Source organism: Molossus molossus, unplaced genomic scaffold (assembly GCF_014108415.1).
Source record: "Molossus molossus isolate mMolMol1 unplaced genomic scaffold, mMolMol1.p scaffold_m16_p_7, whole genome shotgun sequence".
NCBI lineage: Eukaryota > Metazoa > Chordata > Mammalia > Chiroptera > Molossidae > Molossus > Molossus molossus.
In genome coordinates, this window is record NW_023425401.1 from 977,726 (window position 1) to 1,001,066 (window position 23,341).

The 23,341-nt window shown below is 61.8% G+C and overlaps 1 protein-coding gene across 1 annotated transcript in view; it reads right to left on the reverse strand.

Moving 5' to 3' along the window:
- Positions 1 to 23,341, reverse strand: part of TNS3 (tensin 3) — a 123,826-nt gene that overhangs the window by 98,693 nt on the left and 1,792 nt on the right. The window contains exon 2 of the mRNA XM_036247244.1: positions 2,210 to 2,321. The gene's annotated coding sequence lies outside the window, so the exon portion shown is untranslated. The remainder of the gene's footprint in view (positions 1 to 2,209; positions 2,322 to 23,341) is intronic.

A 23,341-nucleotide genomic window follows, 5' to 3' on the forward strand; every position in this document is an offset into this window, starting at 1 on the left:
CTGGCGTTGACACGGCCAACATTTTTCCGCGTTGCCCTGGAATTACTATTCTTCTGTGTCTCCGGGAGCCGAGAATCCAGGCCGCTGTCCCGCAGGCCGGCGGGGCCTTTATTCAACACCCTGCGCCTGTTTGCCGAGCGAGGAGCCCGGCAGCCCCGTGTCTCCGGCGCTCCCAGGTTCACCGCATCCTGTTCCCTGGGCACGGGTCCCCGACTCCAGGCACGTCACTGTGACCACGCCCAGCACTTACCTCGCCATGTGTCCCCAACGTCACCCAGGGAGACACAGTGTGCGAGGGCGCAGGCTGCTGACCATGGTTCTGGCCCGACACGCGTGTGGGGTGCCCGGCGGACGTGAAAGAGGCTGTGTGGTGCCCTGGCTGCCCGTCGGCAGCCCAGGTGGGGTCCACGTCCCCCACCTTTTGAGACAACTCTCTGGGGTCTGACGGGGAGGCGGGGGCATCACGGGACCCATCGTGCGCCCTATTGCCCACCGTGGCCCCAGGACCGGGCCGAGGCTGGGCGCGGTGGCCATGCAGCGTGGTGTCAGGTCCTGCCCGTCCACCGCCCGCGGCTCCGAGCCCTGTCTCATCTCTGTGACACCCTGCAGCCCGGGCGGATAACCTGTGACCACCTGCCCTTCCCTGGAGGAAGCCGCTACCCCGTGGGGACCTCCTCCCGGGCGTGTTCCGTGGCCACGCCTCGCTTCTCGAGCAGGGCACCTCGCCAGCTCCTGCAGGGACAGCCAGGCCCCGCGTGGCAGCAAGACGCCCACCCCGCGCGTCGGCCCCACGCTCGGCCCTGACGGCTGCAGGGAACACGGAGCAGAGAGACTGGGAGTCGGCCTAATCCCGGTTCTTCTGTTGATGCGCCGGGTCATCCGCAACGTGCCGGCCGTTCAGAGCGCGTCAGTTCTGCTCCCTGGGGGACGAGGGGCCCCGTGCACTGTGTGCCTGGGGTGGCCGCCTGCCCAGCAGGGGCTCCTGCCTCTCTCTCGCCATTGCACACGTGTGCACACGAGCAGACACGCCGCAGTCCACGTCCCCTCCCCTCAGAGGCCCTGTCCTGCTCTGAGCCCTGCAGCCTGGAGGACCGGTATGCGTGTCCCTCTGGGTCCACCCTTTGGGACTTGGGGCTCAGCACTGGCCCAGGCGTCCCTGAAGCTCATGGCTACTTTTCTGCTGAGAGCGCTTGCCGGCTGAGGCCACGGCCTGGGCCAGCTCGGGGAGGCCCACAGGTGACTTCTCCGGGGTGTGGGTGGCCATGGTAAATGATGGAGAGCCCCCAGGCCCCGCACATGGCCGCCTCTGGGGAAGAGGGTCCCAGGGGCTCTGAGAAGCAGGGAAGGGTCTCGCCTTAGCTGTGGTTAACTCCAGCACTGCTCAGGCGTCCACGTCTACAAAGGCCCCAAGTGGCACCAGTTCCCATGGAGACACCCAGGGAGCCACGTATAGAGGAGGCCTCTTACGGATGTCTCCCCAGCGGCCACCCAGCCCCAAAGCAGCCACCGGGACACCTTTTGGGATCCGCAGGGAGGAAGGGGTTCAAGAGGCCACCCCGACACAGCAGAAGCCGCCTGGCGAGACCCTGCAGATGTTCCAGGTGGAAAAACCTCAACCCGTCCGTGGCAAGGAGCCACAGGACAGCCCACGCGACCCCGAGGACCCCGTCCCCCAACCCTCCTCTGCTCCGTGATGCAGACCGTGACCCGCAGTCCCGATTCCGGGGCGCAAGGGACACGCGATGTTGTTGGCCCACGTCCGCTATGCCAGCATATCGCTGTGTCCGCGCAAACACAGCCGGTCCCGGGGCCAGCCGGGGTCGCGGAGCTGGTGCCTGTGCGGTGGCGGGAGGAAGGCCGGACGGGAGGGCCTGACGCCGGAGAACAGAGACATTTTGTTTGTGGACTTTGGTAAAAGCCCGAAAGGTTAAAAGGAGCCTCCTGAGCTGCCAAGGCCACGGGACGGACACGGGACGGACACGGGACGGACACGGGACGGACGGAGAGCAAGTCCTGCTGCCCTGGCCCCCACGGCAGCCCTGCTGGTTCCAGGAAACTCCTCCCCCCTGTATCTGTGTCCCCTGCCCGAAGGGTGAGGGTGAAGAGGGGGAATTCCAGGGTTGGGTTCTGGAAACTCCCGAGAGGTTTGCACTTTGCTTTGTGCGTGTGCGCTGCAGCTTTGGTCTCAGGGGGATGCACACGGACTCACCTCGGCACGGAGTCCCCGGACCGTCAACAACCTGTCTGCAGACCCCGCAGACCTGGGCTTCCCTGAAGACCTTGTTCTTAAAACGGTGCAGACTTGCCGTCAGTTCTTCAGGCTGGAAAAGTCAAGGAGACACAGTCAGCTCTTCGACGCTTTCCAAGGGCAGTCACTCAGCTGAGCTTCACCCCCAAGAGCAGAGGGAAGCAGGGTCTCCCTGCCGGCGCGGGACCCCGGGGTCTCGGACGCCGTCAGCACCCCGACGCGCGGCCCCAGCGGAAGTGCGCCCCGGCCCCGCTTGCAACCCCGTCGGCGCGTCAGGAGCGCCGCACGAACCGACACCGCTGACGGGATCATGTTTTAGCTTCCAGGCAGGAGGCTTACAACCGCCTCCGCCCACGGCAGAGTAATCCAGGTGCATTCCCAGAGTCTTAACACTTTTTCTTCTGGAAGAGACAATGAGCAGCCAGCACAGTTATGTGCGGGGAGGCTGACGCAGGACTGTCCTGGCCCCCGGCCTCTGAGTCAGTGAGCATCTCTATGAGGACAGCAGTCGTAAGACCAGCCTGATAAGACACGAGGGTTCTGCCTGGCCGGTGTGGCTCCGAGGATGGAACGTCGTCCCACGGACTGAGAGGTCCCGGTCCCATCCCAGTCAGGGCCCACGCCCGGGTTCCAGGCTCGATCCCCAGTGGGGGGCGTGTAGGAGGCAGCCGATTAGTGTCTCTCTCTCATCTCGATGTTTCTATCTCTCTCCCTTAAAAAAAAAAAAATCAAGCCCTGGCCGGTTTGGCTCAGCGGTTAGAGTGTCGGCCTGCGGTCCGGAGAGACCTGGGTTCGGTTCCCGCTAAGGGCATGAACCTCGGTTGCAGTTTGTCCCCGGCCCTGGTCGGTCGTGCGGGTGGCAGCCACTCAACGTGTCCCTTCACGTCGATGTTTCTCTCTCTCTCTCTCCCTCCCACTCTATCTGTACAAAAAATGGAAAAATATCCTCAAGTGAGGATTAAAAAAAAAAAAAAAATCAATAAAAACACACTAGAAAACAAAAAAGATGCGAGGTCCCTCCTCAAGCCTGGGATAGCAGTGGATCCGTCACACACACTTCAGTAGGAGAAAAGTGAGCCCTTGTCACCCCCCCTTCGGGTCTGTGGACACCAGGCTCACAGCTGCGGATGACCTTGTACAAGTTCATCCTGCCCTAGAAACCAGACACCGATCACTGCGCCCACTTCTGGACCCGTGGCAGTGGACTGTCAGTAACGATCTCCGAGGCTCAAGGTTCACCACCAGGACAGCCCACGTTCCCTGAGAAGGGGAACTGTTTTCGGGAATGTGAAACAAATGGTACAACCATTTTGGAAAAACGGTTAGCCAATTTCTTACAAGTATTTTGACGTCTACATCAACCGTACAATTCCACTCCAACAGACACTAGAAAAAAAAAGAAATAAATGCAAATGTCCACAGACTTGTGCAAGAAAGGTCACAGCTGCCTGATTTATAATTGCTCCTAGTAGAAAACAACCCAAATGTCCATCAAAAGGACCCTGGAGCCTGGCCGGTGTGGCTCCGTGGACTGAGTGTTGTCCCATGATCTGAGAGGTCCTGGTTCGATTCCTGGTCAGGGCACATGCCTGGTTTCAGGCTCAATCCCCAGTAGGGGGCATGCAGGAAGCAGCTGATCAATGTTTCTCTTTCACATCAATGTTCCTATCTCTTTCTCCCTTCCTCTCTCTAAAAAAATCAATAAATAATAAATAACGAAATAAAAGGCCTGGATGAACCACCATGGTACATGCAGACAGTGGAACACTGTTCGGATACACACAAGAGCGAACTAGGAACCCACGCAGGTCACAGGCGCACACCAGGAGCACTGTTACGCTGAGCGCACGGCACAGCACACGGAACGGTTCTATCTGTAGGATGTCACGAGCAGGCAGCCTACTCCACCAGCTGCTCTGAGGCAGGGATCTACCACGACCCCCCGTCCCTGCAGGAGAAGGTCTGCCGGACGCAGGGCAGGACAAGAAACCGTCACCACCGGGTTGAGGCGGAGCTCAGAGTTCAGGCAGAAGAAGACGGCAGGACCGAGTGACGAGACAGAGCACCAGCCCGGAGAGCACGTCCGATCTTCACGAGCTCCCTCGGAAGCATCAGCTGAGTGCTGACAAGTGCACACAGGTGCACACACGTGTATGAGGGAGGGGCCCAAGGCTGTGGCAAGAAACAGCAGCACGGACTGGAGGAGACGGCACTCAGTGCCACCGAGCAGGGAACAGTGCCTGTCCCCAGCCACACCTGAAGGTCCGCGCTGTACTGCCGAGAACGCGTAGAAGGGTCTTGCCTCAGTGGTGGGGGGAAGTTACCTCCAGCCTGGGCACTGCTCCTATTCTGGCTACCACACCTGAAGCAGAGCCCAGGAGGACCAACCTCTCTCCCAGCAACTCACCTGCATTCCGGAACAAAGCAAGGATATCCGTAGGGATGAAAAACATCCAGCACCCGTAAGCCAAACTCACAATGTCTGGTATCCGATCGAAAACCACCAGGCATGCAAAGCAACAGGTAAACACATCCCGTGATGAGCATCAATCGGTGGAAAGTGACCCCAAGTTGACAAACTCAGCAGAGAAGACAGTAAGGGCGGCAGGGGGCGTATTCTAACTGTATTATCTTTGTTCAGAAGATAAACAGGGACCTCAAAGGTATAAAAAGATCCAAATCAAACATTTATAGGAGAAAAAGAAGTAAAAATCAGAGGTGAAAAAACACTGAGTGAGATTACTGGTGGACTAGACACAGCAGAAGACGGCACAGGACGAGCTTCCCAAAATAACGCACCGGAGGACGAGAACACCTAAGTAAGCGAACACGCAGGTACCCCCACAAACAGCATCGGTGAGAACAGAGCTGTGGGCCAATTTCAAGCAGCCTAACATGCGTGTAATTGGAGTCTCTGAAAGGCGGGTGGGGTGGTGGCATTTGAAGAAATAATGGTCAAAACTTTTCCAAACTATACACCTATAGGTCCAAGAAACTCAACAAATCCCACGTACAAGAAATGCAAGGGAGCCCGGCTGGTGTGGCTCAGTGGATGGATTGTCGTCCCAGGGACTGAGAGGTTCTGGTTCGATACCTGGTCAGGGCACACGCCTGGGTTGCAGGCTCGATCCCCAGTAGGGGGCGTGCAGGAGGCAGCTGATGGATGTTTCTCTCTCACATCGATGTTTCTATCTCTCTCTCCCTTCCTCTCTCTCTAAAGAAAATCAATGAAAACACATTCTTTAAAAATGTAAGGAAAAAGACACCAAGGCACAGGAGAATCCAACTGCTCAAACCCAGTGACAGTGAGAACAGCATAATCAAGTACCCACCGAGGGAAAGGGGCACATTACACACACGAACCAACCATGAGCAGAACGGCAGGTTTCTCAATCCTTAAAAAAAAAGCAGCAAGAAGACTGTGGGTCCCCATAAAGTACTTGAGAAACGCTGCCAATCTAGAATTCCATACCCAGCAAAATCATCTTCCCAAAACGAAGATGAAGTAGAAAATTCTTAAGATAAACAAAACCTTCAGCCACGCCAGCCGTCCCGCGTGCGCTGGCCACCCCCGAGTCTCCCCTGCTGTCCAGCTCTCTGCTGGTGACACAGTGTCCATCGTGACCCTTTCTAGCCACACCGTCCCCCAAACCCTGAGCTCTTCAAGTGCCTCAGCAGTCCTGTCCCTTAACCGCCATCTCCTGGTGCTTCTGTTGATCTTGTCAAGCCTGTCGAGGGAGGGGACGTGTCCTGCACAGAGCAGGAGGCTTCACATAACTCCAGCCACCTGCAGGACAAGGTCTGTGACCCCAGGCAAGTCACCAAGGGCACCCTCCCCCACCTGCCTATTAACAGAGCTCCGTGAGTGACCAGATGCTAAACCAGGTCCCAGCTGTGAACCCTGGTGGCCTCGGGGCAGAGACTGTCCTGCTGTGCGGCCCCACCCCGAGCCGCACCCCAGACTCATTAAAGCACATTCTCTGGAGGTGGGGCTGGAAACGAATTCTTTCAGAGTGCCCCGCAGGGTTCTAACGGAGCGGAGAGCCAGGGCCGCCACCGGGTGAGAGGCTACTATACAGATCCATTCTGCAGACAGGTTGCAGGCATCTTCATACGCCTGCCACGGAGGGACGACGGCACACGAAGTCCCTGACATCAGCGAGACCTGGATGGCGGCGTGCAGACCGAGACCACACCGCGGAGGGGCAAGGGTTCAGGCCCGGCCCCCACCCGGCTCCCACTCGGACAGGAGGAGGCATTCAGGCACCTGACAGACAGCCCTCTGTCCTACTCAAGGCCCTGGCTGCACATACATTTCCCCTCAGATTTGGGGCTTTTGTGCCTCTGGACCGTGAATCATGGGTCTCAACTAATATCTGTTGACCAAGTGAATTAGCCGTAGTCTGTGGGCCGGACACTGGGACCTTTTATTCCTTACAAATACTTTTGTCCACCCGGGGAGAAAGAGGCTGTGTTCCTGAGGTTCCCGGTGACGGGCCCCAGCTGGGAGGCCCCAGGGAACAGCGGAGCTGCTGTGGGGAGGCTGGGCCGTGGCTGGAGCCTGAAGATTCACTGAGGACAGTGTAGTCACATCTGCTCCTGGCGTCTGCACAGAACATCTCGGAGAAAGGAGTGGAGGCCGGATTAGACCGCCTTTGTTCTCACCTGAGATCCGCTTTCATTTCTCCCCAAGGGGTGGGGCTTGATGCGCGCGGGGGAGGGGAGGCCGCCGGGCCCAAGCCCAAGCGTTTAGCAGGCTCAGCTCAGGAATCTAAATGGCATTTAATTGCGCGGAGCAGACAGCTGGGGAAGGAGAGAGCCAGGCTCCTGGTCCCACAAGGGCTCCCTCACAAGGGTGCACCGTACTTAGTGCTGGTCTTGATGTGAGGTTTTATTAGAAAGAAAAAAAAAAAAAAAACCTCTGCAAATTGGAGAAGGACGTGCTGGACACGGGAGCAGAACCAGAGCCTCTGTTCCGCTGGACGTGCACGCCGGTGGCACAGACCTCCGAGCCCCCCCCCCCCTCCAACTGTGCTGACAAAAAGTTACGGGCACAAAAAGCTGGGTCAGCACGGACCAAACGACGACCTCCTCTCAGAAATGGATTTGGGCGAGGGTTCCGGTACCTGGCAAAACCTCAGAAGCCGTCCAGGGAGGCTGAGGCAGAGAAAAACACACATCAGCTCAAAATGGAAGTTTGAAGGCCCCCACACGGCAGAGGGGACCCCAAACCTCTGGGGTGATCCTGCCTGGGGTTGCGTCCACCCCTGGCAGCCACAGGACCCAGGGCACAGGGACATCCTCCCCACCCCGATCTCCATCCCCAACTTCTCAGCAACAGCACGTGATTGTGAAACTGAAATCAGAGCACGCACACCTCAGGGATGAGCGGCTGACACTGCGAACATGCTCACTCCCCAGAAACCTGGAGAGTTTCCGGCAAAGGTATGCGACAAAGGCCTAATTATTAGACTCAAAGAAAGGGCCCTGGAACCGGGGCGAGCTCCCCCCCCCATCTGCTGGGTCTCAGGCAGTCCCGTGGAGGCTGGTCCCCGGGGGGATGGAACGTGGCCGGTGCTGCGCCAGCCCATCCCCAGCCTGGGCACAGAGCCAGGGCCCTTTGTAAGGAAAACCCACTGCACAGAGACCCAGTGGCCAACGTGGTACTTCCACTCAGGGGACCCAGTCCAAGGAAGCGTGTTCAAGAGGCAGTTGGATTAGAAAATTAAGCCTTAACTGCTCCCCACTCCATGGAGCTCACCAGGGCGCCTGCGGCCCACCAGGCAAGCCCCCCCCCCCCGCGCCCCCGTACCCGTCTGTCCGCCCCTGCTGCACACACAAGGGAACCGAAGCGCACCCGCGAGCACAGACAAGGGCGCACGGCACACGCACAGGCCGGCACGAGCGCGCACAGACAGGGTCTGAGCACCGGGCACGCGCGCACCAGCCCGAAAGACTCTTCCGCGCGCGGGGAGACCCCGCGCCCACTCACTTGGCGCCGCCGCCGGCGCGCCCGGGCCCCGCGCGTGCATCCTCCAGGCGGCCCCCGGGTCAGGGCGCGCAGCCTCATGGCCGCTCCCGGCGCCCGCGGAGAGCCCGGCCCGGCCCGGCCCGGCGAGGACGGGGCGTCTGGGAGTCCAGGAAAAGTTCGACGCCGGAGGCCCCAAAGCACGCGGCCGCCACCGCCAGTTCCACTCCACAGTCAGAAGCCAGGCGCAGGAACAAAAGCCAGGCGAGCGAGCGAGCGCACGGTCCCCTGGCGAACCTCCATCTGACACGAATTAGCCCTCCCTCCCCCGCCCGGACCGCAGATCCCGAGGCCGCGAGGGCGGCTCAGCCAAACCCAGGGCGAGTGCAGAAGCGCCCAGGGCAGGGGTGCGGGGCAGGCCTTCCCAGCTCCGCCTGGTTCCCGCGCCTTCGGCTAGGGCGCAGCCCTAGTGGGACCTCAGACCCTCCAGGAGCGCAGCCCCCAGGGCTTCAGACCAAACCCACAGCCTCTTAGCTCGGGGGCTTTAAATCTTGAACATGGCCAGTCGCCCTGCGTGGGTGCACGGGGTGGCCAGGCACGGGGGCTACTCTGCCAGAAGCCTGTGGGTTTGCAGGGAAGGAAGGAGACGGGGCAGGGAGGCCGGCTTCCCCCTTAGCCCCCTCCGCCCAGGAAAACAAGGAAGGAGCCGCCTCGCTGGGAGGAATGAGGACCAGGTGGGGGCTCCAGCAAACTCAAAGCAAAGGATTAGGGACCTTCCACTCTGGGGGAGGGGTGCACGCCCCCGCCCCCGCCCCCATCATCCAATCACCCCGCTCCTGGAGAACCACATCCCTTTCCAGCCCCGTTTCCCTCTCTGGGTCTGCATTTAAGAAGGAAATGTAAAGCCCGGCCTTTGGGAGCGAAGGTGACCAGCATGGAGGGGGCAGGGTGTCACATCACCAGGGATCCAGACACCTGGAAAGTGGAAGGGTCCCTCTGCCTGAAGGACAGCCCGCGGGGAGGCGGGCAGGACCCACAGAGCACAGCTCTGGTCCACTGTGCTGCGACCCCCTGGGACTGAGTGTTGTGGACACCGTCTCGCAGGGGGCTGAGCTTTCCGGCAGGAGCTCTGGCATCTGGGGGCTGATGGGAAGAGGGAGAGGTTGAGGACACCTCCTCCCTCCTGTGGGGTACAGTGGTCCTCGGACCTGACCCACCTCAGTGCCCAGCCCATGAGCCGTTTTGATGACCTGTGATGCCCCCACAGCTCAGGCCCACGTGGGTCTAACACCCCCTTCGGATCTTCTGCTCTGCGCGCAACTCCAATGCCTTGGCCCGAGTGCAGTCTGGGTGGGCCAGGCCGGCCTTTATGGCTAACACATGTGCGAATTCCAGTCGCGGACTCGGCAGCCTTGACCTCTCAGGGTCTGGCGCTGAACACCGGCTTTCCGTTTCTGCAATGGAGAAGCCACGCTGCTCGGCGACCTCCAACCACAGACCAAGGAGCGGGCCATCCGTCCACCGCTCCTTCCTGTTCCTCCTCCCTCCCCGGGGAACTCAGCTCACCTCCTCACTAATCATCCACCCGCTTTCGGGATCTGTTCCTCCTCACTCACTTTTCTCAGAGCCGTTTGGACCTGGGTGTCCGCAGGCACAGCCCCGCACCCTCTGACTGCAGGAGCCCTGAGAACACTCTGAGTCTCACTCATGTCCGACTCCCCAACATCTTACACAGACGTCATTCCGCTGTCTGGGGACACACACAGCAGGTGCCCTTCCGCTGGAGCCAGCAGGAGACAGCAGGAAACCCCCAGTGTGGTGAGGGTGTGTGGAGCCCCGAGGGATGGTGCTGAGCCCAGACGGCCCCCCGCCCCCGCCCCCGCCTCCCTGATCTTCCCGTTTGTTGAAAAGGTGCAACATTCGGAAAATTCCCACACCGTGAGCAGTAGTAAATCACATGCCCATGATACGCCTCAGTGACCACAGGTGACAGGTAAGAATCAGCAGTCAGGACGTCTCTGAGCCACGCCCAGACCACCGCAGCCCGCATGGGCACTTCCCCAAATGCAGAACTGGGGATCCTGCTGGGACTCCCTGCTCTGCCAGCCCCCTGGGCACCATCCCCCAGCCCTGCTTACACCCAGGCTCCATCTGCTCTGTGCCCTGGAGATGCTGGTTCTGTTCTTTTCAGCGGAAAACTGGTGCCTTTCTGAGCTCGGGGGAGGCCCGCCTGCCACCCCACCTCCCCCCACCGACCTCCCCCTCCGGGCCAGCCCTGGAGTGTGGTCATCTGCCTTGTGCTGCACGTCTGCCAGGCCTAACCTTTGTCTGGGGTTTTCCACACACGAAACAGCGGGGGCAATAAATGCCGGGCAGGAAGGGAAGTGTCTGCCCTACTCTCTGTCCACGCTGTTCACTCTGGTCACCACAGCCCGTGTCAGATCACCCCGAGGGCCTGGGGGACCCTGGGGACAGGGCAGGTGGGGAGCCGACTCCTTCAGGCACACACAGCCGGGGCCTCACCAGATGCCCCCTGCAAGGGCTACTGTCCAGGCCTTGACTGCTAAGGCCAACCCTCCACGCTTCCCGCTGGCCCAACGCCTTCGTCTGGCTTCTGGGTTCCCAGCACCAGAGCAAGGATCTGCCTGCAGGGGGTGGACTGTATTCGGGGTGCTGGGGCCACGTCACCTGTCAGGGGCTGGAAACCAGGCGCACTGGCGACTCTAACGCACCCACAAAGGCCGGCGACAGTGGCGACAGTGGATGAGAACCACTGAGTGACGCAGGAGCCCACGAGCCCACGGACAGGAGAGCGAGCCCAGCGCAGGTCTGGAGAGCGGGTGCGGCGTGGCCGCGGGGTGCCTCCCGCTGGAGGGGACAGGAGAAGGCTTAGCAGTCACTGGGGTGCGGAGGCGGGAGAGGTTTTTAGCTCCCACGTGTCCCGGCACTCCGAGGACAGCCAGTCTACCCTCTGTCATGCTGCTCTGGGGACGCTCAGGTCACCCCCCTGTTCCTTCTAGAAGGGAAAGAGTCCGTCCCCATCGACTGCAGACGGCGGGCCAGGCTTCCTTCCTTGGGCCCCACCGGCCGAGGCTTTGGTGGGACTTATGCATTTGCAGTGACAGCACAGCCCTGCGCTGGTCCCTCCCTGGGGCACAGCCTGAACCCTACGGTGACGGGTTCTCCACACCCCACGAGGGTCCTGAGCCCCGAGCTCGGACGGCAGCTGCACTGCTCAATCCGTCCAGGCTCCCAGCTGGTGTCCGTGGTGAAGCCACACACGCTGTGGGCACAGGCCTCCTGTCTGCACCACCCACCCCGCCACGCGAGACATCGCCACAGGCCAGGCACACTCCTGGCCTGTGACCCTGAGAGCTGGGAGTCTCCAAGAGCACCTTTATTTTTTTAATCCTCACCTGAGGATATTTTTCTATTTATCTTCAGATAGAGAGGGAGGGAGAGAGAGAGAAACATCACGGGAGAGAGACACATCCACTGGCTGTCTTTCCACATGACCCCGACGGGGCCCGGGACAAACCGCAACCGAGGTCCGTGCCCTTGACCGGAATCGAACCCACAATTCAGTGGTGCGAGGGCCGATGCTCGACTGCTGGGCCAGACCATCCAGGGCTCCAAGAGCCCCTTTACAACTCGCTGCCTCCGAAGACAACAAGACCCTTCAGTTGGAGGGGTCCCTGCCCACAGCTGGTGCCAGGCTTCCCTGACCGGCCTTCCCGCCTGGTCCGATGGGGGACCCGGCATGCTGGTGGAGCGTCTGGGTCACCGTCAGGCCCAGGCCCTCAACCTCCGGGCCCTGCCACCCCACCTCCTCCTGCTCCGTGTGCCACACCTGGGAACATGGGCCCGGCTCAGTAATCTCTGGTGGGGGCACTGAACTCAAGAGGAATCCGAGGCCCCTTGGGGTTTGGGGCTGAGGGGGGCCTGGAAGACGCATGAGCCAGCTCCCTGGCTCGCAGGGCCGTGCGGGGTGTGGGCACATCACCTGGCCCAGGACATCCCTGAGGACGTCCTGTATGTGTCCTGCCGGCCCCGAGACCCTCCCCTGCAGGACAGCGCCCCAGCTCCAGCCTCACGTCCTTCTCGTTCCTCTGCTTCTCACACAAGTCACCCAGGTGCCAAATGAACCTGTGGGGACCCAGGAGCCCCTGGCCTCCAGGGGTCACTCAGTCCTGCCAATTCAACCAAAATGTTCCTTCGTCGGCTACAGAATTCCAGGCAACTCCCAGCGGGAGCCCACAGCCCCTCCCACGTCACGTGGCTTCTGTTCAGGTACACGGTGGTGACGTCTGACCCCTGTGGCATCTCGGGGTTTGCAAGCACTCGGACGCCAGCCCATGCCCTCGCCCCCCGCCTCTCCCCTTTCTTCCCTTCCTTCCCTCATCGAAAGTGCGGACGAGAGCCGTCCCCTCCCCGCCCGAGAGAGGCTCAGCTTCACTCAAGAACAGGCAGAGCAGAGCAAAAGGCAGGGTTAACAAAAGGGCACCCCCAGTGCCGACCCGTCCACCCTGATTCGGGGTCTGCTCCACTCTCCCTCTGGGTCCCCCACCAGCCCCGAGGAGGCAGACGCGGGTGAACGGGCTGCCCCCCAGCCGACGGCAGGGAGGAGGGCACCAAGGCCTGCCCTCAAGAAGGAGAAGGCAAACCCCCCTCGGCCCGCAGGTCAGAGGTCACAGACCACCAGAGAGGGGCCCAGACCCTGAGCGTCACCCTCCCGGGAAGGTCTGGCAGGGCAGATGGGAACGACACACACCCCAGGCTGGCCGAGGGACACTGATTTCTCCCTGCAGATGACCAGGGCGGGGCCTGCCAGCCTGTCTCACACTCAGAGCAGCCGAGGCCGCGGGGCTCTGTTGTCAGTACTCGGGGCCCCCACTGACACCAGAGCCCCGCGGCCCCCAGCCCGCTGGCCACTGCCCCCCGTCCCGATGAACCTCGGAACGTGAGCCCGTGGGAAAGGAGAGCCCTCTCGTCAGTACTCGGGGCGCGGGGTCGAAGGGGCCAGGGCTCAGCCCCCACCCCGCGGAGCCCCTCTGCACCCCGGACCCCATGCACACGCAGACCCCGCGCAGCCCCTCTGCACCCCGGACCCCATGCACACGCAGAACAGGAGTGAGCGTGTCCTTGGCGGGACTGGAGACCCACGGCCGCGGATGGGTCCGCTGCTCTGGGGCCCAGGCCGTGGACGGAGGAGCCTCCACTTCCTGCCGGTGCTGAGGCGGATGGGCTGCTGGTCCCCTTCCGGCCTTTGACACTCTTCCCACTGATTCCGAGTTGAACTGTTTCGCAGTGACTGTTACTCAACTCAGAGGAAACTCTACATGGTCGTCAGGCGTGGGGAGGGGCCTCGAAATGCCCATGGAGGGCAGGGCATGCTCCACGCCCCTCCCCTAGGAGTCTGGGTTTCAGGGGTGTTATCCTGCTTCGAGGAGACCAGGAGTGGAGGGCACCAGTCCCTGGGACGGGGGTGCAGGGAGGACACAAGGACCCATGGCCCCCACTGCCTTGGGCTAGAGGCTCCCGTTCCAAGGCCCCCACACCTGCCCCGCTCCGCCAGGACCAGGCTCTGACCATGACGGGACAGTGGACACAGGTCGGGCCGGCAGAGTACGGGGCACCCAGCCTTGTCTCAGAAACCCTCGCAGTGACCCTGCCCCCCCAGACAGAGAAGAAGGTTCCACTGCTCCCGGCTTCGACCTGACGCAGTAACGGCGGGACCTCGTCTGGAACTCGGGCGGGGACGTCGTCCAGCGAACCCAGCCAGCGTCAGGTCCCACCTGGAACCAACCCTTCTCGGCCCAGAACCTGGAACCTCTTCCCAGCTTCCCCGGGGGCCTCTAGTCTGAGCAGGTTAGGGGCGACAGGCACCCCCACTTGGGGACAGAGCACACGGCCTGGAGCAACGTCACCCAGGAGGTGTCGCCAGGGGCCCGCGACCTCCTGCCACCTGCTGAGCACCTGCAGGCCTCTCGCCAAAGGCGAGGACGAACCAGGGCCAACCTCCCAGGTCTGATGCGTTCCCGCCAGGTCTGGCACCGAGGACTCGGGTGAGAGCCTCCCGCTAGGCGGCCGAGGCTGAGCTGGAGCCTCGACTCGGCTGGGAACCGGAACCGGAACCGGACAGCAGGGGTCTGAGGACCTGGGGGTTTCACCAGCTGACAAGCGCTAACTCCTCCTTCCTAAGCGGTTGAAGAGCAGAGGTGGCTCCGTGCGTCCCCGCCTCCGGGAGTCGCGGGTTAATTCTCAGGCAGGTGTTTGCTTATCGTTCTAAAACCTTGACGCTGACGAAGCTCTCTCCGTTGATACTCCCGAGAAGCTGAAGTGTGTGGGGTTGTGACACGCGTACTCATCAGAACACAGAGCTCGCACGTCTTCTCGACAGGCGGTCACCAGCTTTTCAAACCAGCCGTTTTCTCAACGTGACCCAGAAGATACATAAAGAAACTCTTAAATGTCGAGATCGCTGTCCACGGGCGCTGCCACCGAACGTACAGCCCAGAGCACGGGCGATCCAGGTGACACCGGACCTGACAGGTGACACCGACACTTGGTTCTGAGTGATCGCGAAGTGACCGCACACAGAGTGCCGTCAAAGCTTTTCTTGTTTTTAATCCTCACCGAGGATATTTCTGTGTATCTTCAGATAAGGGAGGGAGGGAGAGAGACACAGCGACTGGCTGCCTCCCACACGACCCGACCAGGGCCGGGGACTAACTGTAACTGAGGCACACGCCCTTGGCTGGACTCAAACCCGCGACTCACTGCTCCGTGGGCCGATGCTCTACCGCTGAGCCAAACCAGCCAGGGCCCAAGGAAGCTTTTAAATAAAACCATTTGATGTAACACCAACAACACAGAAACAAATACAACGTCACGACTAGGTGCCGCGGAGTCACCCGACACATTCCGGCCAGCACAGACCGGCGGAGGGAGCCGGGGTCAGCCGCCCCCCACCTTCCCGTGTGTGCAAACATCGGCTCAGCTTGTGCACCTGGAGCCCTCGGGGTTATGCCCGTCGCACCTCAATTCAAGCAAATTAGAATAAAATAAATCCAGTGAAGGTCGGGGGAGCGTTTTCCCCGTTCGGTTTCGGCGAGTACAAAGTCTCCAGGCCAAGCCTAGCAGGGAGGGCCGGGCAGGAATTCGGTGGATTGTTTTATGTGCGTTCCCGGGCGATTATCTCGAACACCGAGATGAAGGGAGATTAAATAAAAGCATTAAAAGTAGAGAGGCCGCAGACATTCCGGCTTTGGGTAAAAACAGTTCGAGTCCGCAAGTTCCGAAGTGCAGGCGACTCCTCTCCACCCTCCTTGACGACGGTGGGGTGAGCACCGTGGCAGCCGGGCCTCTCGGGTGGCGTCTGCAGCCCAGCCCTGTCCCTGCAGGGCCTGCAGAGGAGCCACGGCCCGTCGCTGCGCCACAGGGGCCGGACCTCGGCAGTGAGGGCCGCAGGTCCACACAGAGCCGGGTCACTGGCGGCCACACCCTGCGGCCGCGCCTGGGCTGGGCCCTGAACCTGGGGCCAGGTGGCTCTGCCCTTCGGTTTCTGATTAGCTGACGACAGTGATTCACACTGTGGTCCACCCACCCTCCACTCACCCTCAGACGGTGGGAGAGGTGCCCCCCCAGGAAGGAGGAAAGGGCGGGGCCGGGACTCGCGCTCATGAGCAAAGGGGTGGAGGACAGGAGGGGACCGGGGCTTCCTCCGACAGGGCAGCAGCAGGAAGCGGGAGGCCGACCCCCAGGCGGGGGTGCCCTTCACTACCTGCAGGGAGCATGGGGGGTCTGAGGAGAGGAAAGGGTCCTAACGGGGCAGAACCTCCAGGTCATCAGCTCCCGGGAGCAGGAGGGGCCGGGTCTACAGCTTTTGCTGAAACTGAGGTGGAGCAGGAAGCGCACCCTGGACGTGAGGACACCCAGTTCCCGGGGTCGAAGGGACCACCTACCGTCCAATCAGCTGGCCAGGCCCACACTGTGCACCCTCTGTGTGAGAGGTCAGCAAGGCAAAGGTCAGGGACACCAGCCAAGGTCACAGCCCACAAGCCAAGGGACAATGGTGGCTGGCACCTGGGGGTGGCAGGAACCGGGGCAAGGTGGCTGCACCCTGAGCCCATCCTGAGGAGGCCGGGGGACTGGTGTTGGGAGCCGGCCTGGATGAGGCCACCCCGGAGCTGAGGGAGACAGGGCTGGACTCAGGCAGAGCTGCAGGGGCAGCGAGGAGCCTTTGGCCAGGTCAGTGTCCAAAACTATGGAGGAGATAGCCTGTGCGGGACGGCCAGTAACTGGGTAGCTCTGCAGGCGACTAGACCATACGCATCGAGAACCGCAGACAGGACCGGGCTCCGGGCCCTGCTCGCTCCACCGGCCGGGGGAGGAGGGGTCCCACCCAGAGGCTGGCACGAGGGTGACCACGCCGAAGCCCACCGGCCAGGGGAGGAGGAGGGGTCCCACCCAGAGGCCGAAGCCCACCGGCCAGGGGAGGAGGAGGGGTCCCACCCAGAGGCCGAAGCCCACCGGCCAGGGGAGGAGGAGGGGTCCCACCCAGAGGCCGAAGCCCACCGGCCAGGGGAGGAGGAGGGGTCCCACCCAGAGGCCGAAGCCCACCGGCCAGGGGAGGAGGAGGGGTCCCACCCAGAGGCCGAAGCCCCCCGGCCAGGGGAGGAGGAGGGGTCCCACCCAGAGGCCGAAGCCCACCGGCCCGGGGCGGAGGAGGGGTCCCACAAGAGGCCGAAGCCCACCGGCCAGGGGAGGAGGAGGGGTCCCACCCAGAGGCCGAAGCCCACCGGCCAGGGGAGGAGGAGGGGTCCCGCCCAGAGGCCGAAGCCCACCAGCCAGGGGAGGGCGCAGAGACGGGCGCAGGGAGGGACGTGGCATCCCCAGCACCTGGCACGGGGACCCATCCACCAACAGGAGAGAATGTGCACAAGCAAACCCGTAGGTGGGAATATTATGTAACCGCTAATCCTAGCAGAGACGACGCAGTAACGGAGAGTTCTGCTTTGGCTTGTTAGGGACAGAAACACTACATGTGCTGCAGGTATGCAGATTCCACAGGGTTTCTTTGTGAAGCCACAGGGCAGCCCTGGGGGGCGGGGACCCTCCTCCCACAGGGGAGGGGGGCTGCCCGGAGGGGACGCTCAGGGCCCAGAGGAACAGCCTGTGTATCTGCTTGACACCCATCCTGTCCTGCTTTTCCGACAAACCCAAGCCTTTCTTCTTTCCCCCAAGGCTGTTTTGGCTGCAAGATAGATTCAAACAGAGTAACAGGGATTTGACAAATAAAAGACAATTTAAGGATGCGCCACGAATCTGTAATCTCACCAAGCCAGGAAGCAGCACCCACGGAGCCACAAAATGACTTGCCTGGGGACACAAAAAACAGCTCCCTGCCTCTATGTCGGGAATTGGGATACGTGTGTACACACACAGACACACATGTGCTCACACATGCATATACAGGTGTGCACTGAGTTGCAGGCATGCATGGCATGTACGCGTGCACACATACACGGAGCACCATGTGCACAGATGGCTGACGTGCATGTGGACATGCATGACACACACAAAGGGGGAGCAAGCAGGTGGGTCCGTGAAGCATGTTCAGAGTCTCGGGAACCCAGTTCCTTCTTTTCCGAGATAAACCCCACTGGCTGTACGTAGGTAAATAACTGAAGTTCTTTCAAAGAAGCACGGTGACAACTTGCAGAAAACTGGAACTTTCTCGGGGCAGCTCACTCTCGTACGGACTGATTCCTCTGCCGGTCATTTGGAAATACAGTGATACCTCGGTTCTCGAACATAATTCGTTCCAGGAGGATGGTCGAGAACCGAATTGTTCGAGAACCGAAGCAATGAAACCAATAGGAAAGCGTGACTCTCTCCACAAAGCGTGACTCTCTCTCTGCACTCACACTGATGACGCAAGCAAGGCGCGCTGGGCCGAATGAACGCCATTCGGCTCATCTCGGAAGTTCGAGTTCCAAATATTTGTTCGGATTCCGAGACAAAAGTTTCTCGAATCTCCATTTGGTCGAAAACCGAGGCGTTCGAGAACCGAGGTTTCACTGTATCAGGAATCTTTTCTTTTATAACCCTCCCCAAGACTTCCAGGGAGGAGGGCGGGGCTGTGCAACAAGGGCCAAGCCCCCCAGCGAGGAACCATTCCACCCAAAATGCTGTGACCTGTGCACTCGCGGACTAAGGGGCCGCACCCCCTCCCCGGTTCAAAGGCGCGTTCCACAGCATCTTCCAGAGCCTCAAGCCGGGAGGTGGGTAAGGAGGGCAGTGACCGGTCTGCTGGACACCCCCTGCCTTCCTGTCCATCTGTCCAGAGCCTCGGGACCACTCCCACCACGTCACTGAGAACGGGCAGGGGGTCCAGTGGGGCAGGGGGCCAGCGGGGCGGGGGGCCAGCGGGTTGGGGGGTCAGCGGGGCGGGGGGCCAGCGGGGCAGGGGGGCCAGCGGGGCAGGGGGGCCAGCGAGGTGGGGGGCCAGCAGGTTGGGGGGCCAGCGGGGCAGAGGGGCCAGCGGGGCAGGGGGGCCAGCGGGGTGGGGGGCCTGCCCTCTCCTGTCCTCCCCGCTGAGGTGCAGCTTCCCGCAGGCAGGCACGAGCAGTGGCCAGCTCCAGGGACCGAGCCGGCTCCGGGCATGAAGGGGTGGAAGCCACAGCAAGCCCAGGGCAGGGGAGCCAAGTAGGGACCACGCCAGGCGACTCCCCCAGGGACATTTCTTCTGCTCGCTCTTCTTTCTTTTCTTAGCAGAGGACAAAAGGCAAAGCTCCCCGCTGCTCCCCCACTTCAAGGTGACGTGACAGTCCACAGAGGGTCCCACACCCTCACCCTGAGGCATCTCCAGACCCTGGGTGCCACCTCCCCTGGAAGTGTCCCCCAGCCCTGACTTCAAAGAGGTCTGACGGGGCTCCTCCCTGGGCATACTAGGAAGTGGGGTTCAAGCCCAGCTGTCTTCCCCTTCCTGTGAAGAGGCCCCTGTCTCCTGGCTGGAAATCGGGGGCCTAGTCACCTCCAGGGTACTCAGCAGGCGTCCTGTGCGCAGGGACAGGCAGGCCCGTCGGAGATGCTGGCCTCGCTCCCTGCTCCCCATCCTGCCTCCGTCCTTCGTGCCCACTCGGGCGTCCTCTTTGGGGTGTCTCTGTGCCCATCCGGCAGGAAGACCGAGCCTCCTCACAGGGTCAGAGCTGATGCCCGGAACCAGGGCAGGAGGGGACTCCGTGGGACCTCGGGAGCCCGTGCGTGGGCCAGGGCGCCAGACACCCCGGGAGCCCAGGAAAGGAGGGGGCGGAGCACACGGACAACTTCCGTTCCTTCAAAGCCCCGTGAGCGTAGCCCTGAGTGAACAAGCACACAGGCTGGTGCGCACACCCTGGGCCTCGCTCCCGCTCTGATCAGGAGGCTGACCTCTGGACGCTGAGGCTGGTTAGCTGGAAGGTCTCTGCGGAGCGCCCAGAACCGTCTGGTGCCGGTCCCAGGGCCGTGCGGAGAATGGAGGCAGGGGGCCCGCCCCTTCCTGCTCTCTTCACCTCAGGCCCAGCAGGTCAAGGGCATGACCCCTGACATCACACCCCCTGGGCTGTGAAGGCTGCTACCCGCAGACAATCTCCACTATCTCGCTGCCTGGACCCAAGCCAGCCTCCCCACCCGGGCCTCGGGCCTCGTTAGCATCCCGGTTCAAACAAGCCGGTGGAAAGGACCTTTTGAGGCAATCAGGGACATCTGCATACAATACAGCACGTGGGTGGGGACTCGGGCCAGGTTCCAGGTTAGACACTCGGCTGGGAGACACACAGAGCTGGGCTCCCAGAGAGGGGGGACCACACCTGGCTCCCATCCTGGGGACAGGACGGCCAACCTTGGTAAGTGCCCCAGCCGCCCGATACTATCAGGACCCTGCTCCTTCTGCTCCGGGAACCGCTTGAGAGTCACCACAGGGAGCCCTGGCCCTGCGGCTCAGTTGGTTGAGCGCCATCCCCTGCACCAAAAGGCTGCTGGTTCGATCCTGGTCCGGCCACATCTCCAGGCTGCAGGTTCGATCCCTGGCTGGGCACCCGGGTGTGCAGGAGGCAGTGATCAAAGTTTCTCCCTTGTCAATGTCTCCTTCTCCCTTCCTCTCTCTCTAAAACCAATAAAAACATTTTTTTAAAAAAAGTAAATCAGCCCTGGCGAGTTTGACTCCAAAGGGTCTCAGGTTCAATTCCCGGTCAAGGGCACGTACCTGGGTTGCAGGTTCGATCCAGGGCCCTGGTCGGGGCTGTGCAGGAGGCAACCAACGGATGTGTCTCTCACATCGATGTCTCTCCCCCTCTCTCTCTCTATCCCCCTCTCCCTCCCTCTCTATCTAAAAATCAATGGAAAAGATCCTTGGGTGAGGATTAACAAAAAACTAAATAGATAAAAAAGAAAGTCATCACAATGAGGGATCATTAAGGAAACCCCCCACCTCAGGGGCACACGGAGGGCACCATGGCAGAATCTGACGGTCCCCACTGGATGGCTGGGGAGCTGGCCCCCTCCTCAGTCTCCGAGGGCTGACATCCGGGGACACAGGTGCCCTCCCGCTGGCGACACCAAGGCTACGAGTGAGCGAGCAAAGGAACCTCCCCGGGGCTGCGTGCACATCAGTGATTACCACGGTCCCTCCCACCCGCCTCCACCACCCTCCGGTGGCACCTCTAGTCCTGAGCACCCAGCCTGAGGTCCACAAACTGACACCGAGCTTGGAGATGCTCTGGAAGCCAAGGCAGGCGACCCGGTCCTGTCCCACGGGCCCTGTGTCCCCTAAGGCCACAGCCGGACACTGTGGAGCCCGGAGGTGCTGCTGTCTCTGGGCAAGGACATGGGTCAGCGATGGAGGGGGACTGTGCCCAGCCAGGCCTGGGGCCTCGAATGAAGCCACGCTGCCCTGAACGGGGAGCCACAGGGACCAGGCAGACTGCACAGCGGATCAAAACATCTCCCCAGAATCCGGCCAGTTTCCAACGGGTCCCAAGGAAAGAACCAGTGAGCACGGCCGGGGCCGCCGGGGCAGAGAAGTGACCGGCGTGACGAACCGCTCCGGGCGCCAGCGCTGCACAGAAGCAGACCTCACTCCCGTGAGACAGGAGGTTCCGCACCTCGGGGCTGTGTGCAGGCCGGGCGGCTCTGAGCGCGGGACAAGGGAAGTGCCCCGGCTGTCACGGCGTGGATTCAGGACACCCACACGCCGCCCAGGGAACACTCTTTTGCCACAAGAAGAGTCGGGTTTCGGCTTTGTACCCGCGACTCTTGTCTGGGGCTCCGCCGCATTCCCAGCAGCCCTTGCCGCCATGTCCCATCACGGGACCCCCTGAAAGGCGGCTGTTTCCCGAGGTTCCGTCTGTAGGCGGCGTGTGGAGGGCGCACCCGTGACCCAGACAGAGCCGCTACGAGCCAGGTGCCCACAGCGCCCCGCACAGCCCGCGGCCCCGAGAACGGCCAGCACCTCGCTCCCCTCCAGCAGCAACTCCGCGTCCAGAAGTTCTCGCGGGGTGGAAGGGTCTCCTCCCCCGGGGAGACGGGGAGGCTCCGGGTGACATCACACTCGGACAAGGCGTCCAAGGCCGCACAGCTCCTTCCAAAGCTCTTATCGCGGAAACCGCAGGAAGCGCGGGCCGTCCTTGGAGGGGAACACAGCGTTCGCGCCCAGCCCCCGAGGGAGTCAGAGACCAGCGCTCCCTGGGCGGCGGGCAGGGCCGGGGTGCTCGGTGTCCCGCCCAGACCCTGGACAGCTCCAGCCCCACAGCCCACGGCCAGCCCACGTCTGTCCCGGGGACGTGGAGGAAAACATATTAGTGTGCCCACGAACCCTCGAACACACACAGACTCACTCGGCTGGTGAGCGTGTCCCTAGCAGGGGACAGAACATGAGAGGGCGTCATCTCTACACATGACCTGCATCTGGGACACCCCTGATTTAAAGGGGTGCAGAGGGGTAAACAGCAAAACAGACCACGTCTGCTGTACCCACGCACCTGGCCCAGCTCTTCACCACCATCACCTGGTCCAAACCGCGCGGCCTCACAGGCAGCAAGAGCAAAGGTCTCGGAGGGGGCCAGGGGGCAGCCAGGCTGCTGTGGGAATGGGGGTGCACAAGCTGCCCCCACTTTTAGAAAGTGAGCTCCGGCGCTACTGACACTTCTCCATGCAGCCCCAACGCAGAGCCCTTCATGACAGCAGTGGTCTCACCCTCCACGGAAGGGGGCTGGACCCCAAGTGCTGGTCCCCCCTCCACCAGGTCACGGCGCTGCGGGGGTACCCCATGGCCTGGGACTAAGCCCCGCCCTCCTGCAGAATGGCCTGCACCCCAGCTTCTCCTGCAGCCAGGCCCAAGGCTCCCGCCCACCGGGCTGGGCGGGCCCCTTCCCTGCCTCGGGGTTCGCACCTGGACAGCAGAACTGAAACACCTCCTAGGCCCACCTTCTTCCTCAGCCCGGTCAGCACACCCTCCGTCCTCTGCTGGCTCTGCTCTGGGATGCCCGGGCCCCCAGGATTTCCTCCCTCTGCCGGCTGACGCTGGCCCGGCCCAGGGAGCCTCCGGGAGGGAGGGCGGACGGGAGGAGGCCCCGCCCACGCCCTCACACCTGAGCACTCTGCCGGCCTCCAGGACGTGGGTCGGACCCGGTCCCCTGCGTCCAGGAGAGGAAGGGCCGCTCGCTGCATTCCTGGCTGGAGACTGGAACACATTCCCACGGGGTAAAAATTAACCTGCGGCCACCAGGTCGGCCGCGGGCGGCCCTCTGGGCCACCCTGCTAACAGGCTCTGCGTCCTCCCAGGCACAGGCCTTCCTGCCGTCACCGCGTCACCGCGGCCAAACCAGAGCAGGCCGGTCTGTGCCCCGGAGCAGCAGCGGGGACCCCAGGACCTGCTCGCGCAGATCACAGGTTCCGGCAGGGCCCCCAGACGGAACCATTTACCCAGATTAAAACCAGTCTCCAGAAAAAATCAGGCCCTTTTAATTGAAAATAAAACCAAGCAACCCCGAAGGCTTTTTTTTTTTTAAATGAAAGACATTCTTCCTGCTTTCTCATTGCATTAATCACCGAGTTTACACAATCTGTCAAAACAGCCGGGAACG